Source organism: Wyeomyia smithii, chromosome 1 (genome assembly GCF_029784165.1).
Source record: "Wyeomyia smithii strain HCP4-BCI-WySm-NY-G18 chromosome 1, ASM2978416v1, whole genome shotgun sequence".
NCBI classification, from domain to species: Eukaryota; Metazoa; Arthropoda; class Insecta; order Diptera; family Culicidae; genus Wyeomyia; species Wyeomyia smithii.
This window is the reverse complement of record NC_073694.1, coordinates 119,467,257-119,484,482: the sequence shown is the minus strand read 5'-3', so window position 1 is coordinate 119,484,482 and position 17,226 is coordinate 119,467,257.

The window sequence follows — 17,226 nt, the reverse complement described above, 5'->3', positions numbered from 1 at the left end:
ACGTTTATTCCAGTATCTAGATCACCTCGAATTTACGGATCACTATAAAAATTCAATCACCTACCCTCCCTTTTCCTTACCGGTGTCAGCACGCATTCATGAACTTCGCGAAAAATAAATGTCCCTTTTCACCTTTATAATACTCGCCATTATCCTACTGGCTGGGATCAGGAACTGCTGGAAGACGTACGAACCGAAAATGAGGTTGTCGTTGCTGCCAACAAGGAAACGATGAAAATTGAAGCTTGTGGTAAGGCAATTCTTCATGCAGCGTGTCAGAAAAATGGAGCTGAGATTCCAGTACACGATGTGCAATAGAGGTTTCTCGTCAAAAATTTTTAGTCGCTCGAACGATGTCTTTTATTTTTAAGACCGATCCTCATATAATTTTTTTTCTTTGGGGGTTGTAACTACTAAAAAAAAATAAAAAACCGAAAAATGCGTTTCACCCTTCTTCCTCCGAGATTAGTGGTGAATTTCATTCAAAGAGGCAAATAAAGGTGGAGAGATAGCGGGAGAAGAATGCTTATGCTACAAGCACAGAACAGATATGCAACTTCGAACAAAACTCTGCAGCAAATCGGTGCCCAAGCTTTCGCATTCATTTTTTGCTGTTCCATCCTACATTGATTTTACAGTGCATCGTTCGAACAGTTCGCTCCAATAGTTTGAACATGCACCAAAAAACTATTTTTTCTTTGCTTTAATGACCAGGCAAAAATGTGATTTTGAATAGTTGAATCTATCAAAATCAAATTAAGACAGGACCGCATTCAAGAGATCTTTAAAGCGAAAATTCAGTAACAATCCACAATCAACTTCAATTTTTTCAAATTCTTCTCTCCATTGATGCCAATAGTTTTGTTGACATCGTCTTTCCCTTTGCTGATATTTCGTGTAATTTCGCCTGGCATATCAGCCAATCAGCATAAAACTGAGATAAGGGGACATGGTCCTTCTGTAGTTTCAATGTAAGAAGATAAATCGGTTTGAATGCTTCACTAAACAGGTCGATGAATTGCCAATGTTTGTTCAAATCTGAAAAATCGTAATAAATAAAAATTAACTTCATAAATGTTTTACATTAATATTAATATTAATATTATTATTATTATTATTATTATTATTATTATTATTATTATTATTATTATTATTATTATTATTATTATTATTATTATTATTATTATTATTATTATTATTATTATTATTATTATTATTATTATTATTATTATTATTATTATTATTATTATTATTATTATTATTCTTATTCTTATTATTATTATTATTATTATTATTATTATTATTATTATTATTATTATTATTATTATTATTATTTTTAGTATTTTTATTATTATTATTTTTATTATTATTATTTCTATTATTATTATTATTATTATTATTATTATTTTTATTATTTCTGTTAATATTATTATTATTTTTATTATTATTATTATTATTTCTATTATCATTATTATTATTATTATTATTATTATTTCTATTATTGTTAATATTATTATTTTTATTATTATTATTTTTATTATTATTATTTCTATTATTATTATTTCCATTATTATTATTTCTATTATTATTTTTTCTGTTATTATTATTTTTATTATTATTATTATTATTATTATTATTATTATTATTATTATTATTATTATTACTATTATTAGTATTTTTATTATTATTATTTTTATTATAATTATTTCTTTTATTAATATTTTTAATATTATTATTTATCTTTTATTATTATTTTCATTATTATTATTTCTATTATTATTATTTCTATTATTATTGTTTCTGTTATTATTTTTTTCATTATTATTATTTTTATTATTATTATTTTTATTATTATTATTATTTTTATTATTATTTTTATTATTGTTATTTCTATTATTATTATCTCTATTATTATTATTTTAATTATTATTTTTATTATTATTATTTTTATTATTATTTTAATTATTATTATTTTTATTATTATTATTACTATTATTATTATTATTTCAGCCGTATCAAAAACGGCCGATTCAATTGGTTGCCCGTTTTTGTGGAATTGCTCATGAGGAAAAGAAAACTTTTTTGAAGGATTACTCACCCAGCGCTGAGTCGTGGCTCTGCAAAGTTGTTAAAAAATGTTTAGTTCTTAACACTTGTAAATAACGCAAAAGAATGAACCAAACATTCCACTCTCGTTTACCTTCGGTGGCAATGCAATTTTGTGTAAAACAAAAAGTTCTCTATTTGTTCTGTGATGCATAGCTAAGCATATCCGATTTATCCGTGCCAGTTCTATTTTGTACTGTCTTATGACATCATAAGCAACCAATTGTGCAGTATGAGCACCACATCTTACACTATTTAGTATTTCGTACTCCTCCATACTGTCGTCTTCAACCAGTGTGTCAGTATCTTTTCTGTTCTCAAAATAATCTGTTTCATTTTCGGGGTCTGCTGAGGCTGCGACATCATTTTCTTCGACTGTTTCTTGGTAACCATCACTTTCATCGAAGTTTTCGTTTTTAAACTCGTCCATCACTCAGCAGGAAGCATTGTGCCTAATGGAATTTCTTCTTGAGAAGCTGGATTTGCCAAACTTAATAAAAACGGTACACTTGCACAAACATTAGCGCCATTATCATGAGTAACGGCGAAAATTTGTTCTATCGTTATGCCGAACTCATGCAATTCTTCCAATACCACCTTGGCCAGTTTTCCTTTTTTAAATCAACCAAATTGTTTGTTAGGCTGTTTTACACGAGGACGAAAAATCGTTAAAAAAATAACATGTAAAAAACTGCGTTATTTGGAAAACGAAAAAAAATCCGGAAAATCTATACCGAGCGTCTTAGCAGAGTGATTTAAGAAATCAACAGAAATAATTATCGGTTTCCGACTGGACCAGTCCACATAAGCACTGAGGATGACTGTATGTCACAGTCGAAATATATATTTGCGCGGACTGAATTTCAATATTTATTTCCCAAATTTCTAGTAGAGTCTAACGGAAACCGATAATTATTTCTTTTGAGTTCAAAACAAAAATCCGCGTTATTTAGAAAATTGACGTAAAAAACGTGTAAAACAGGCCTTGCTGTAGTCAAGTTATACTATGAAAAGCTATCAAAGTTAGCCGCTTTTAAATTTTATCTTGACAACTGAATTGGCGGTGCTCATGTTTCATTGATGAAAAAACACTTCTTCCGAAATGATTATTCTCTATTTCAAACAGGAATAAAAAAAAAAAATTAAAAATAAAACCCAAAAAATTTAATTTTCTTGACTGCTGATATATAAAAATCTAGATAGGGTAAGACATAAAGTACCTACATTTCCAAAATTTTGTTACTCTTGAAATTTCTATTCCAAAAGAACTTACCGAAATGTCTTATTTGCACTTCGTCATCTGTGTCCGCATATTGAGCGTTTATACCCAATACCGATCGGCCTCGCATGGAAGCAGAATCTATTTTAATACAAATAATTTGTGTTTTAAAATGTGCGCGCATTATTTCTCGTATTGTAGCTGCAGAAATTCGTACGAATTCTGCAATACGATGACGTGACATGTGTATTCCACATGTTTTCAATATGGGGTGGATTACCGTTTTAGAGCCGGTCCATTCAATGAAATTAAACGGCAAATTATTGATGGTTAAAAACTGTAGCAGACCTAGTAGGGCATTCTTCTTTTCCATGTCCACCAGCATCTTGGACGTTTTCTGCTTTTTCAGAATAGGCTCGGTTTCCTTCTTCTGCCTAAACTCTTCTTCATCTTTTTTGTCTAATTCCATTTGTTTTGAGACACCTGGATGTACATTCTGGAAGTGCCTTTTAAAATTACCAGCTACAAATGTACGCTGCGCATAATCGCACTTCCGATCAGTATCGACATCTACTGCACATCGAAAAACAATGCTTTCTCCGTCTTTTACTTTTTCTACCGCCTGAAGAATTTTTTCCTTTTGAGTTTTCGCCTTGCGATACATTTTTCCGGTTATCACGGCACTTAACACTCACCAAATGATTGAATCGAAGGATTTACGCTCGAACGCTCATTCGGATCGGCAAACGATAATGAATCACCGACTGAAGCCGATGAGTGAATCAGAACAGTGCATGAACAAGCTGCAATAAAATCGCAAACAGTTGACAGGCGACAATGTTCACTGTGTATTTTTCCAGCGATTCATTTGTCACATCAGTTTTCTGCTCGAGAGACGACAAAAAATATTGCGTTGGAAGCGTGATTTGAATCCAATAGGATTCTCTCATGAGAATTCATTGATACGATTTTAACCATCCTTGGTTATAAAGCAATTTTGGAGCATTCTCAATTCATTGTTTAGTAATAGAATGCGGAAAACGTGTGAAGAGAAAATTTTTATTTATTGTACCTGGTTGCAATACCTCTCAATGTATTAGCTTTCTTGTTCGTTTGGCTCGGATTTTGACATGTTCGTTTGGCTCACAACATTCTCTTCGCATATCTCTCCCTCTGAGTATTGCTAAATTGCACTCGCTGCCTTCAACCAACTTTACTTCAATACTGCGAATTTTCACAGTCGCTCTTCAATACTGCGAAATTTCACAGCCGCTCACTAATTTTTTTTTCGGACTCACTCTGAATTTCTCAGAATACAGCACTTCGGATTTCTCCGGAGACTCACTTCAGGTTTGGCACTTAGGGTTTCTCTGGGCTTGCCTCGAATACAGCGCTTCTGATTTCTCCGGACTCGCTTCAGCTTTGGCAGTTCGGATTTCTCCGGGCTTGCCCTGAATACAGCGCTTCAGATTTCTTCGGACTCGCTTCAGTTTTAGCGAATTATTTATTTTTTTTCCACTCCCGCCATTGCGCTTTAAGCGTTTCAGGCCTCACCTTCAAACTGCGCTTCGGGTCCATCCACTATGGGATTCCCGGACTCGCCCTCTATTTTGGCGCCACAAACACATGTTCGGATTCATTTTCAATCCACGTTCAACATGTTCAATGCTGTTTTCCTTTTTTTACACTCGGTTTATAACCTCACACTCCTATCACGTTGATTCCAGTATCTAGATCACCTCGAATTTCCTGTTCCTTACCGGTGTCAGCACGCATTCATGAACTTCGCGAAAAATAAATGTCCCTTTTCACCTTTATAATACTCGACATTATCCTACTGGCTGGGATCAGGAACTGCTGGAAGACGTACGAACCGAAAATGAGGTTGTCGTTGCTGCCAACAAGGAAACGATGAAAATTGAAGCTTGTGGTAAGGCAATTCTTCATCCAGCGTGTCAGAAAAATGGAGCTGAGATTCCAGTACACGATGTGCAATAGAGGTTTCTCGTCAAAAATTTTTAGTCGCTCAAACGATGTCTTTTATTTTTAAAACCGATCCTCATATAATTTTTTTTCTTTGGGGGTTGTAACTATTAAAAAAAATAAAAAACCGAAAAATGCGTTTCACCCTTTTTCCTCCGAGATTAGTGGTGAATTTCATTCAAAGAGGCAAATAAGGGTGGGGAGATAGCGGGAGAAGAATGCTTATGCTACAAGCACAGAACAGATATGCAACTTCGAACAAAACTCTGCAGCAAATCGGTGCCCAAGCTTTCGCATTCATTTTTTGCTGTTCCATCCTACATTGATTTTACAGTGCATCGTTCGAACAGTTCGCTCCAATAGTTTTAACATGCACCAAAAAACTATTTTTCTTTGCTTTAATGACCAGGCAAAAAGTGATTTCGAATAGTTGAATCTATCAAAATCAAATTAAGACTGGACCGCATTCAAGAGATCTTTAAAGCGGAAATTCAGTAACAATTCACAATCAACTTCAATAGATCAAATTAAACTAAAAATCTTTCAAACATTCAAACATTGCCTAAAAATTTTTCTTGGATCGTACACCTCACGACTGTTGAAACTATTCTAACCTGTTAGTTGATTTGTTTGAATATTTTCGTAGGACTTGGAAACCGAATTTCTCGACCAAAGACAATATTTTTTTTCTCGTACCGTTTTTCTCATACCGTTTTTTATACCTAACATTGCTAGAAATGCATATCAGACGCGCTGTACCAGCACTGCTTACGACATTAGGTACAATGTAAAAAAATGATTGTCGTTAGTCAAGATATCCAGTTTTCAACTTGGGAAACAATGAAATTCATTAAAAATATATCTACATAAAAACCGTTGCACGTATGCGGGTGGTACTGTACGTTTATCATGAAAAGGCACCCTCGCTACACCAGTACCGAAGAGAACAAAGGAATCTCTCGACTAAAAAGCGGCGAGAGCTCATACAGTCCTTTTGTTGAATGAATGGAATATAAGCGTAATGAAATTTCGAGTGTAAAATGCGTTCTCTCCACCGCTAGATGTCGATACTTAAAATAAAGAGATGTTGTCTCGTTTTTGGTTCTTCATTTGAACAGATGTGCTACAAGTATACCATTTTTTAGGATTTACTGTCTTTTGTTGACGCATTTTTTTTCGCACCTTCATGTATAGGTATCTCATCAAATAATGTTGGTATCAATTTTCTGACAGCTGTTTTCGATGTAAATAATCTCAACTAAATAGGTAATAAAACAAATACTTCGAAAAAGCTGTGTGATAAACCTTGATCCCACCCACGACAGGAAATGCAGCTGCAAGGATAAAGAAATTCGAAAACATTCTAAGAATTTTACGATTATCTAAAACTCTCAAGTTAGTAAAATCACAGACTAACAGACGTAACACTGGAACCTAGCTCCATCACCACAAAAAACGTTCATTTCAAATTTTCAATCGAATAACAGTCATCGCGCGAAAACGTCGTCTGGAGCGCTGTCATGCAATCTTATACATATTTTGTAGTTCCTCATTTGACAAATGCAGTAACGCTGGCGCTGATGTCGAAATACATGACGCAGCGCGAACACGACAGCAGATGGTGCTAGTGTTACTAACGTAAAGTACTGGAATCATCCAAACGATGATTTTATTGAAAATTTGTTCGACGTGTTATGTCTGTTAGTCTGTGGTAAAATGTAGATGTTGTGATTTCAGCCAACAAAGTAATGGGACATCTCTGACGAGTGCAATTTCCACTGTCGGAACCGCTGCAACGGCAACTTTCAACAGCAGCAGCAGTACCTAACAATATAACTACGGGAACTGGAACATAAGAGGCAATCAGTGTTTTCGCAATGGATTCCGCTGGTCGCTTTTGGAAGCGATTTCAACCGTAACAACGGTGGTGGACTCAAAGAATCGCTTCTTGCGTTATGGCACTTTCGGAAATAGTGGAAATAGTTATAGTGTTCTGCAATAAATCAGTCAGCTTCGGTGATTATGAAGACCTAAATAAATGTTTTAACGAATAGTTTATTTCATTAAACGAATTGTTTATTTTATTAAGTTTTTTCCTCTGGCTTTTCGAGTAGTGGTTCACATAGTTTTTCTCTATAATATCAAACTTTCGATTCATTCTCGGCTACGGCAAAATAGCTTAGCATATCGTAGCGGCCAAGATAACTGGCCAACGAATGTTAGCGATGATTTTGAGCTTTCCATACTTGTTCGTGTTTAGTCCCGATATACTTTCTCTGCATGTACTCTAATTAGATATTGTAACGGTCATTCATATTTACTCGATAGTGGCTGAAAAGACTTGAATTCCAGGATCAGGCTCGTTCCAGAGGTTCGAAGCAAGAACTGTGAATGCTTATGCAACCGATTTAACGGTGAACATAATTTCAGATGTTTTTTTCACTGAATGGTTTTATACTGCCCTTACGTTTGTTCAATTTGGCTATTATAGACGTAAAGAGGTACATTAGTGAGTAAAATGTTACTTAACAGAAAGGCACAATGTCCCAGTGAAAAAATGTTACATTCGTTTTTTCATATTTGTAAACCGGGGAACATTTCAAAGGCGTGCGAGATACTTTTGATAAATGTGGGACATTTCGTGGGACGTTTTTCTAAGTAGGACATTTTTTTAAGCAGCGGGACTGTCTCGCGAAATGCGGGACGTCCGGTCGTTTAATTTAACAACACATGCGCTTCGATTTTGATAATTTAGAGGAATTGGTACAGAAGGATCTGCAATTAAGGGCAACGAAAAAGCTTTTTAGTAGCAGTTGCATTATCTGGCCCGGGAACAACGAATGTGTACGGGTGATAAAATGATACGGATGAGTGTTAGATAGGATTCTCGGATTGGTATTCGAAAATCAGCGAGTGATGGTCACGGTCATAGTTTACTGTTTGCCCGAAAAGGGTTACAATCCAGATTATAGTGCGTTTTTATATTGGGAATTCTACTGATGGAGGAGTAGACTTAGTATCTCGAGGTTTTCATTAAATTCGTCCTAGTTTTAAGCTGAAAGAATTTAAGGATAGTTTGCCACTATTTCTGAAACATTTTCTGAAAAGAGGAAATACAGTCGCAGCAGCAACGAATCAGTCTTCCTGAACGGATGCTGGATACCTCCAAATCGAGAGTTAAGTTTTAGCAAAGATAACTCTAGTCATCTTTGGTTTTAGTCTCGTTATTTTACTTACTTATTCAGTAGACATATGCATTCCATGTGAGTTTCACGTAGAATTTAACTACCGGTAAAGTGAAAAGCATTTGATTGTCTGATAGGTTCTTCGTTTTATACAACGTATAATTTTCAATTGTGGTTTCCCAAATTCTTGAGAGACTAGGACAAGTTTTCAAAAATTATCCAAATATGTTGCTCTATAAGTCGAACGGGCATGCAAAATCGCCAATTCGTAAATGAATTAAACGACATACAAAATGGCAAAATGATATTGCAACATTCGCTGGCGATAATCACTGTTAGCTGCAACTGTTTATATTCAGGAAATTCCTCGCAATTTGAACTGAATCTGTGTAAAATCTCGATGTTGGATTCTTATGGTTTTTCTAAAGCTTATTGGTAAATCATCGAGGAATTCCTTTCATGTTCAAAGACAACATCAGACAACAGCTTCGCCATTTTGATTTCTGTGTATTTTTGCACGGAAAGTTCACGCGATACTTCATTCTGTTTGACGTTGCCAAGTTGACGTAGGGGTAAACAGGGTAAGACCGCCCTGCGGGGTAAGACCGCCCACCGTAGTTTTACTACCAAGTTATAAAATAATTGAAAAATTTCTTTAACGTGTCTATTACAGTATAATTACATAACATTTTGCACGTTTTTCTGTTTTGATAGTGCACGAACGGTCGCAGAAATAATCAAAAACAACCTTTCAGCTGGCAACCAGTCAATGCGCTATTGTTTTGCGGCAACGGGACTTAAGGTTTTTCAGTCTAAAAATCTATTGTTTTGTTCGTGAATATACGTTTAATCGCTTGCCTGAATCCATCTTCTTTCGGAAATATCGAAGGCCGTGAGTAATCTTGTAATTTTGACTACTTTTTCGGTCAAATATGAAAATGTTCCACTGGGGGTAAAGTCGCCTACTATACAAGGGGTAAAACCGCCACGAATCCAACTGCTTGTTGTTTTACTTCAAGACCCAAATGCCTCGACACTACAAAGGGAATATTTACAGGATCAGTAAAGCAACTTCAAGCCACATAAGACATCGATGTTAATCGACCATTTTCGATTTGGTTTAAGCTTTTCTAGTAATATATTTTAACAAGACTTATTTTTGAAAAAAGTAAACCTGTGTGAAAATGGTGTTAATGAACCAAAAAAATTTTAGAGCCAGGACGGTGTGTTTGATAGGTATGACGTCTCCGGCAGAATTGAAAATAGTAGTTTTTTACTTTCGAAAAAAAAAAATTTAAAGAAAAAATATTGAAATAGAATTAAAAATATATTTTTTTTCAATTTTTTTTGAAAAAAACATGTTTTTGCCTGTAAAATCTACAAAAGGTAAGCTAAAATTTTATGGTTGTTGGATCATGGAGTAATAGAAATATTAATAGCTCAATTTTTGGGAGATTTTTTTTTACGGTTTATTTGGTGTATAAAGTCGTTGGTAATTTTGTTCTTCAAAAAAAAAACATAGAAAATTGAAAATATAAATAAAAGAAATAATAATTATTAGTATTTTTCTATACATAATAAGTCTTCAAAAGAATCATACAGATAGGTTTAATGAGTTTTAATTTTTAGCTTAAAGTTAGGTATATTATGAATTCAATATCTTGAAAAACTAAGGAAAATCTATTTATTTTGAAAACCAAAAAAGTTACCTAAACATTGATTTTAACTTGAATAATCAGAAAACAAAATAAGTTAAAACTCAGAAAAAAAAATTTTTTCAGATTTTTCATAGTGTATATTTTATTTAAAAAGAAAAAAAATACCATCTACAACTTTGCCAGAGACACTATACCGATAGAATCAACCGTTTCGGCCCTAAAAATATTGTTTATCCTCAAAAAATGGTGGGCGATCTTACCCCGCTGGTGGGCGGGCTTACCCCGCATTAAAAAGATCTGCACATTTTCAATGAATTTTTAAAATTTACAAAAAAGCTGGAAAATAAACAAAAATATTTCAGTTCTTATTTTTTAAATGCGGGTATTGAATAGAAGAACCTCTTAGCGAAGAAAAAATGAAATTGCAGCCGCAACTTTTTTTTCTATAAACAGAATTGCTTAAGGGGGCGGTTTCACCCCGCTTACCCCTAGATGCTACGTGATAAAACATAGAATGCATGTGATTTTCACGTAGATTTTATGTTTGTCACATAAATCATGCAAAATGACAGAAAATTAATAAGTACGTAACAATGACGAAATAACGGGAATTTTTTTTTATTGTAAACTTATAAAACATACTTTCCTGATTTGTGAGAAATACATAAACATGCTGGAATTTAGGTAACATATGATGTTTCTCATCGTGTTGCCGGTAACCTTTTTACATTTATTGCACTTTTCGTTTTTTTCTTGTACTCTAATAGCGCTTCTAAATAGAGTCGCTTATGTTTCATACAGTAACAAAAGTCATGAGCTATGACAATGACTAAGACTAAGCTCCAACTATTAGAAATATAGCATTTTTATATATTTTATTTCGACATATTGTCGCAATTTTTCACACTAAATCTAAAATAATAACAATTTCTAGTGTGCTTCAACTGGAGATTCACTCTCCAACCAAAAAAAAACAAATATAAAACAATATAAAACGAGAAATTTCCAAAAATGTTCGAATTCCATACAAACCGCGAAAATTTTCATAACGAGATTTGTTTGTGTGCGTGGATAGACAAAAATGTAGCATACCTTTTAGAACTGTCATTTATACATTTATACCTGGGTATATTACTATCACTCACACACACGTACCTAGAGAGTTCTCCTGGGCGGATGTGCGGAGTATCCGCCGATCTCGCACTGGCGAGATGATACTTGAGCTCCGGAAGGACGCCAAGAACAAGGGGGCTACCTACAAAACGGTAGCTGAAAAGGTCCTAGGGAAGGAGGTGCAAGTGCGGGCACTCACCTCAGAAGTGACTCTCCAGCTTAAAAACCTGGACGAAATCACTGAGGGGTGCGACATTGCACAAGCCCTAAAAGCGAAGTGCGGGGTGGAGGTGGCTAAGGAGTCAATCCGCCTCCGCAAAGGTCCGGCGGGGACCCAGATAGCTACCTTCCGACTACCGTCGGCGGACGCTAACCTGGCCCTGAAAGAGGGCAAGTTGAAGGTCGGCTGGTCTGTATGTCCTCTGGGCATACTACAGCAACCAGACATTTGCTTCCGGTGCTTTGAGGGCGTACATAAGTCCTGGACCTGCAAGGGGCCCGATAGGAGCCAGCTGTGCAGGCGATGTGGAGGTGCAGGCCATAAAGCAAAGGACTATGTGGAGTCTCCCAAGTGCATGGTATGTTCCGGGAAACGGGACGCCAAACACTTTATGGGAAGCCCCAGGTGCCCAGCCGGTAAGCCGGCTGCGAAACCACGGGCGTAAGGGTGACGCAACTGAACCTGAACCATTGCTTCGCGGCTCAGCAGCTGCTACACCAAGCAGCCACTGAGTCGTTGTCGGACATCGCCGTCATATCGGATCCCTACCGCATCCCTCCCGGAAACGGTAACTGGGTTGCGGATAAGTCCAGTTTGGCGGCCATATGTACGACGAGCAAGTTCCCGGTTCAGGAGGTTGTCTCAACCTCAGAAGAAGGGTACGTAGTTGCTAAGGTAAACGGAGTGTTCTACTGCAGTTGCTATGCTCCGCCACGTTGGTCTACCGAAAGGTTCACCCAGATGGTCGACCTCCTATCCATGGAGCTAACGGGCCTAACGCCGTTGGTGGTGGCGGGCGACTTCAACGCTTGGGCTGTTGAGTGGGGAAGTCGCTTCACGAACCAGAGGGGCCAGATCCTGTTGGGGGCTTTTGCAAAGCTCAACCTAGATCTGGCCAACGTTGGGAACAAAAGTACATTTAGCAGAAATGGTGCGGAGTCGATCATCGACGTGACGTTCTCCAGCCCAGGACTGATCAAGAACTGGAGGGTAGACGATGGCTACACTAATAGCGACCACCAGGCGGTCTGTTATAGTGTAGACAACAACGAGAGGCGGCAAGCGACGGGTAGAGCTAACACTCCGACCGTTCGCGGAAGGAAGACATCGCACTTTGATGCCGAGGTATTCGAAGAGGCAATGAGAAGGGAGCGCGAGGGGGGCAGTTGGATCCGCCCGACTGCTGACCAACTAGTTGCTATGCTATCGCGGGCGTGCGACGCCACCATGCCTAGGACTCGCCAACCTAGGAATGGAAAGCCACCGGTTTACTGGTGGACGGACGCGATAGCCGACCTTCGCAGTGCGTGCCTCCGTGCAAGACGGAGGATGCAGCGTGCGCGAAACGAAGAAGAGAGGACAGAGCGCCGCGCAGCATTCAGTTCGGCAAGATCGATGCTAAAGAGTGCGATAAAGGCCAGCAAGAGGGCCTGCTTCGATAGGCTATGTGCGAGTGCCAATACAAATCCGTGGGGTGACGCCTACAGGATCGTAATGGCCAAGACTAAAGGCGCGCTGGCGCCTGCAGAGCGATCACCAGCGATACTGGAGCGTATCATCGAGGGACTCTTTCCACGCCACGAGCCAAGTCCTTGGCCTCCGGCAGTCGAGTCTCACGTCCGACGTTCCAGTATCTCAGACATAGACCAGAGATGGTCGGCCAACCTGCCGAGCATCCAATCCGTGAGCGACGACAGCCGTGTCGAGGCAGGGGAGGAGGCAAGGGTTACGAATGAGGAACTCATCGTGATCGCCAAATCCCTAAAGGTGAGCAAGGCACCGGGACCGGATGGTATCCCTAACCTGGCGATCAGGCTGGCGATAAAAACGGCCCCCGGGCTGTTCAGGGCAGTCATGCAGAGGTGCCTGGATGACTGTCTCTTTCCGGACAGGTGGAAGCGGCAGAGACTGGTCTTATTGCCGAAGGCTGGGAAACCGCCAGGGGACCCATCGGCATATAGGCCTATCTGCCTGCTGGACACCGCGGGCAAGGTGCTTGAGAGGATCATCCTCAACAGACTGGTGAGGTACACGGAGGGTGTACACGGTCTGGCAAGTAACCAGTTCGGCTTCCGGAAGGGCAGGTCCACGCTGGACGCAATCTCTTCCGTCATCAAGACGGCGGAGGTAGCAATCCAGCGCAAGAGAAGGGGAATAAGCTACTGCGCAATCGTCACGCTCGACGTGAAGAATGCGTTCAATAGTGCCAGTTGGGACTCCATAGCGCTCGCGCTCAGGAGCATCCATGTACCGGTGTCGCTGTACAAGATTCTGGAAAATTATTTCCAGAATCGAGTACTTGTTTACGACACGGAGGAGGGTCAGAAGTGCGTCCCAATTACCGCAGGAGTTCCGCAAGGTTCTATCCTGGGCCCGGTGTTGTGGAATGTCATGTATGACGGAGTGTTGAAACTCAAGTTCCCTGTAGGGGTTGTGATCGTCGGCTTTGCAGACGACATAACGCTGGAGGTTTACGGCGAGTCTATCGAGGAGGTCGAGTTGACGGCCGCGCACTGTATACGCAAGGTCGAGGACTGGATGCGCTCCAGGAAACTGGAGCTCGCGCATCATAAGACGGAGGTCACGGTTGTGAACAACCGTAAATCGGAGCAACAGGCGGTGGTCAGAGTCGGAGACTGCACCATCACCTCGAAGCGATCCCTGAAGCTCTTGGGGGTTATGGTGGACGACAAGCTCACGTTCGGGAGTCACGTCGACTATGCCTGTAAGAGGGCCTCATCGGCTATTGCAGCACTATCTCGTATGATGTCCAATAGCTCAGCGGTTTATGGCAGCAAGCGAAGACTTCTTGCCAGCGTGGTTTCGTCCATACTTAGGTATGGTGGGCCAGTGTGGTCCAGAGCGCTAGGTACTAACAGTTACCGTGGTAAACTGGAAAGTACCTACAGGCTCATGTGCATGAGAGTTGCGAGTGCGTATCGTACGGTGTCATACGATGCAATCTGTGTCTTGTCCGGCATGATGCCTATCAGCATCGCCATCAAGGAGGACAGAGAGTGTTTCGACCAACGTGACACAAGGGGCATACGAGGTACCAGAAGGTCATTCTCGATGCTCCGCTGGCAGCGGGAATGGTCCAACTCCACAAAGGGCAGATGGACGCACCGACTCATACCGGAGATATCCGGCTGGGTCGGGAGACGACATGGTGAAGTGAACTTCCACCTGACACAAATCCTGTCAGGCCATGGTTGTTTCAGACAATATCTGCACAGGTTCGGACACGCGGTGTCCCCCATGTGTCCCGAGTGCGTGGAGGAGGAGGACACTGCTGAGCATGTCTTCTTCGTATGCCCCCGTTTCGCAAGAGCGAGGAGCAACATGATGGCTGTGAGCGGGCCTGGCACTACTCCGGACAATCTAGTCCGGAGGATGTGCGACGACCCGGACATCTGGAACGCGGTCTGTGCGGCCACCTCTCAGATTGTTCTGGAGCTGCAACGTGTGTGGCGGGTCAACCACCAACACGCCAGTGGTAGCTAATTACCAGTCTCCAGGTAGTTAGCTAGGAGGTTATAAGAGTAAAGAGGGTGCATCACGCACAAAAGCCACTCCCCGACGTAATACTTAACCGTCGTTCCGGGAAGACCAGGGCTGGAGACTGGAGGGGTTTTAGTGGGTCGGGACAGGGATCAGTAGGTGTCTGGGCGAGTGTAACTACCCCAGCATCTCTCCCCTAGTCTCATCCCCACACCCTGAGTTCTCTTCTCAGGTGTCTGTTTGCAGATTTCCCCGCCACCTTTAAAAAAAAAAAAAAAAAAAAGAGAGTTCTCCTGGCGCGTTTGTAGGCATAGCTGCATGCCACCACGGGTTGACGTGTGGCGATCGTCGAGGACACACAATACATGTGCGACCACTGACAGTACCTAACAGTCCGGATCAGCAGCGGGAGGTAGCCTAGGGGTGGTGAGGGTCGAACCAGGGACAGTCGATTCCTCGCCAAAGCCACAAGTACCCGGAAGCACCTCTGAAGGAACAAATAGAGCCGCTCTCATCACCCTAATGCACTCGCTCATTGGGACTGATACCAGTAAGGTCCCAATTATGGCAACTGGCAGCGTAGTTAATGGATATGAGTTGGATTTCGTAATGGTACCATGTCCTCGGGCTGGCACCTGCATCGAGCTCCCTTAGTAAAGTAGTGTGACACCAGCTTGAAACGGCGAGGTGGTACCCGGCGTAGGGGTCTCCGTCCCATAAAACTTGACAGGCCTTTCAGTACGTTCCGAGTCCATTGCCTGGTGGGAATCAGGCAGGAGTAGGATCAGATGGTTGTACCTGACTTACGCCGGTCGGTGGAGTCATAGTTGCCCATAAGGCGCTATGACTGCTTACCCTAGCCATGACCTCACTGCTTCGGCATAGCCCACCATGGGATCACTCCACCATGTACAAGGATAGCGGCTGGAAGGGGGACCCATTTAAACCAATAATGAATCCTAAAATAAAAGAGACGAGTGTGGAGGGACTACCAAATCCCTTCGCGCGAGGTGGCATCCAGCGGTCTCCGCAGAAAAAGGCGGACACGGATGCAATGAAACCTGGTGGCGCAAAGGCTAACACGCCAGTTTCCACACCGGATGGAACGGTCGATGGTCCTTCCGAAAAGAGCAGGGACAAGCGGCCTAGGGTGGCAGCGCTTTTCGAACAGCTCGATGATATGATAGAGTTCGCGGCGAATAGGAGCAATATGTCAAGGGATCTGAAGCAGGGCCTCCTGCTTCGGGCTACCATCGACGAAGCTCAAAAGGAGCACGCCGAACTTGTGGCTCGGGTTGAAGCCACCGAAAAGGGAGTGAGAACCAGAGGGCAACTGAATCTAAGCAGTTTCAGACTGATGCCCTCATTCGCCGCGATCTGCTCTACGGAGCTGGTCAGTAAGCGAACGAGGCAGTCCCCGGGGGAAGCGGCCCCCGATAATGTTAAGAAGCGGTTGGTAGAGCTAGCCTCACGATCTAGCACACCAACAGGCTCAAAGACCGTCGACCGGAGCGGTGACTGCGCGAAATCCATGGGTTACCGTAGTATTATTATTATTATTTATTTTATTAAAGACACTTTACACTTATTGTGATCGGTCACCGTAGTAGGAAATAGGCGCAAGGAGGGTAAAAGTGCCAGGACGGAGCGGCGACAAAAAGTTCACCAAATGTCAAAAAGGCGAGGAGCAGGGGGGACGCCCTCATCCTCAAGACTGACGGGTCTAAGTACGCAGAAGTCTTGGAGAAAATGAAGAGTGAAACTCAGCTCAAGGATTAAGGGGCGGATGTGCGGACCATCCGTCGATCTCGCACTGGCGATGATTCTTGAGCTCCGAAAGAATGCGAAGAACAAGGGCGCATCCTACAAGGCGGTAGCCGAGCAGGTGCTTGGCAAAGAGGTGCAGATTCGGGCACTCACCTCGGAGGTGACTCTCCAGCTTGAAAACCTGGATGAAATCACCGAGGGGTGCGACGTTACACAAGCCCTCAAAGAGAAGTGCGGGGTGGAGGTGGTCACTGCGTCAACCCGCCTCCAAAAGGGTCCAGCAGGGACCCAGGTGGCCACCTTCCGGTTAGCATCGGCAGATGCGAACCTGGCACCACAGACTAACATAGGTAACACTAGAACCTAGCTCCATCGTCACTAAAAAAAACGATCATTTCAAATTCCCAATCCAATAACAGTCTTCGCGCGACAACGCTGCTTGGGGCGCTGTCATGCAATTCATACATATTTTGT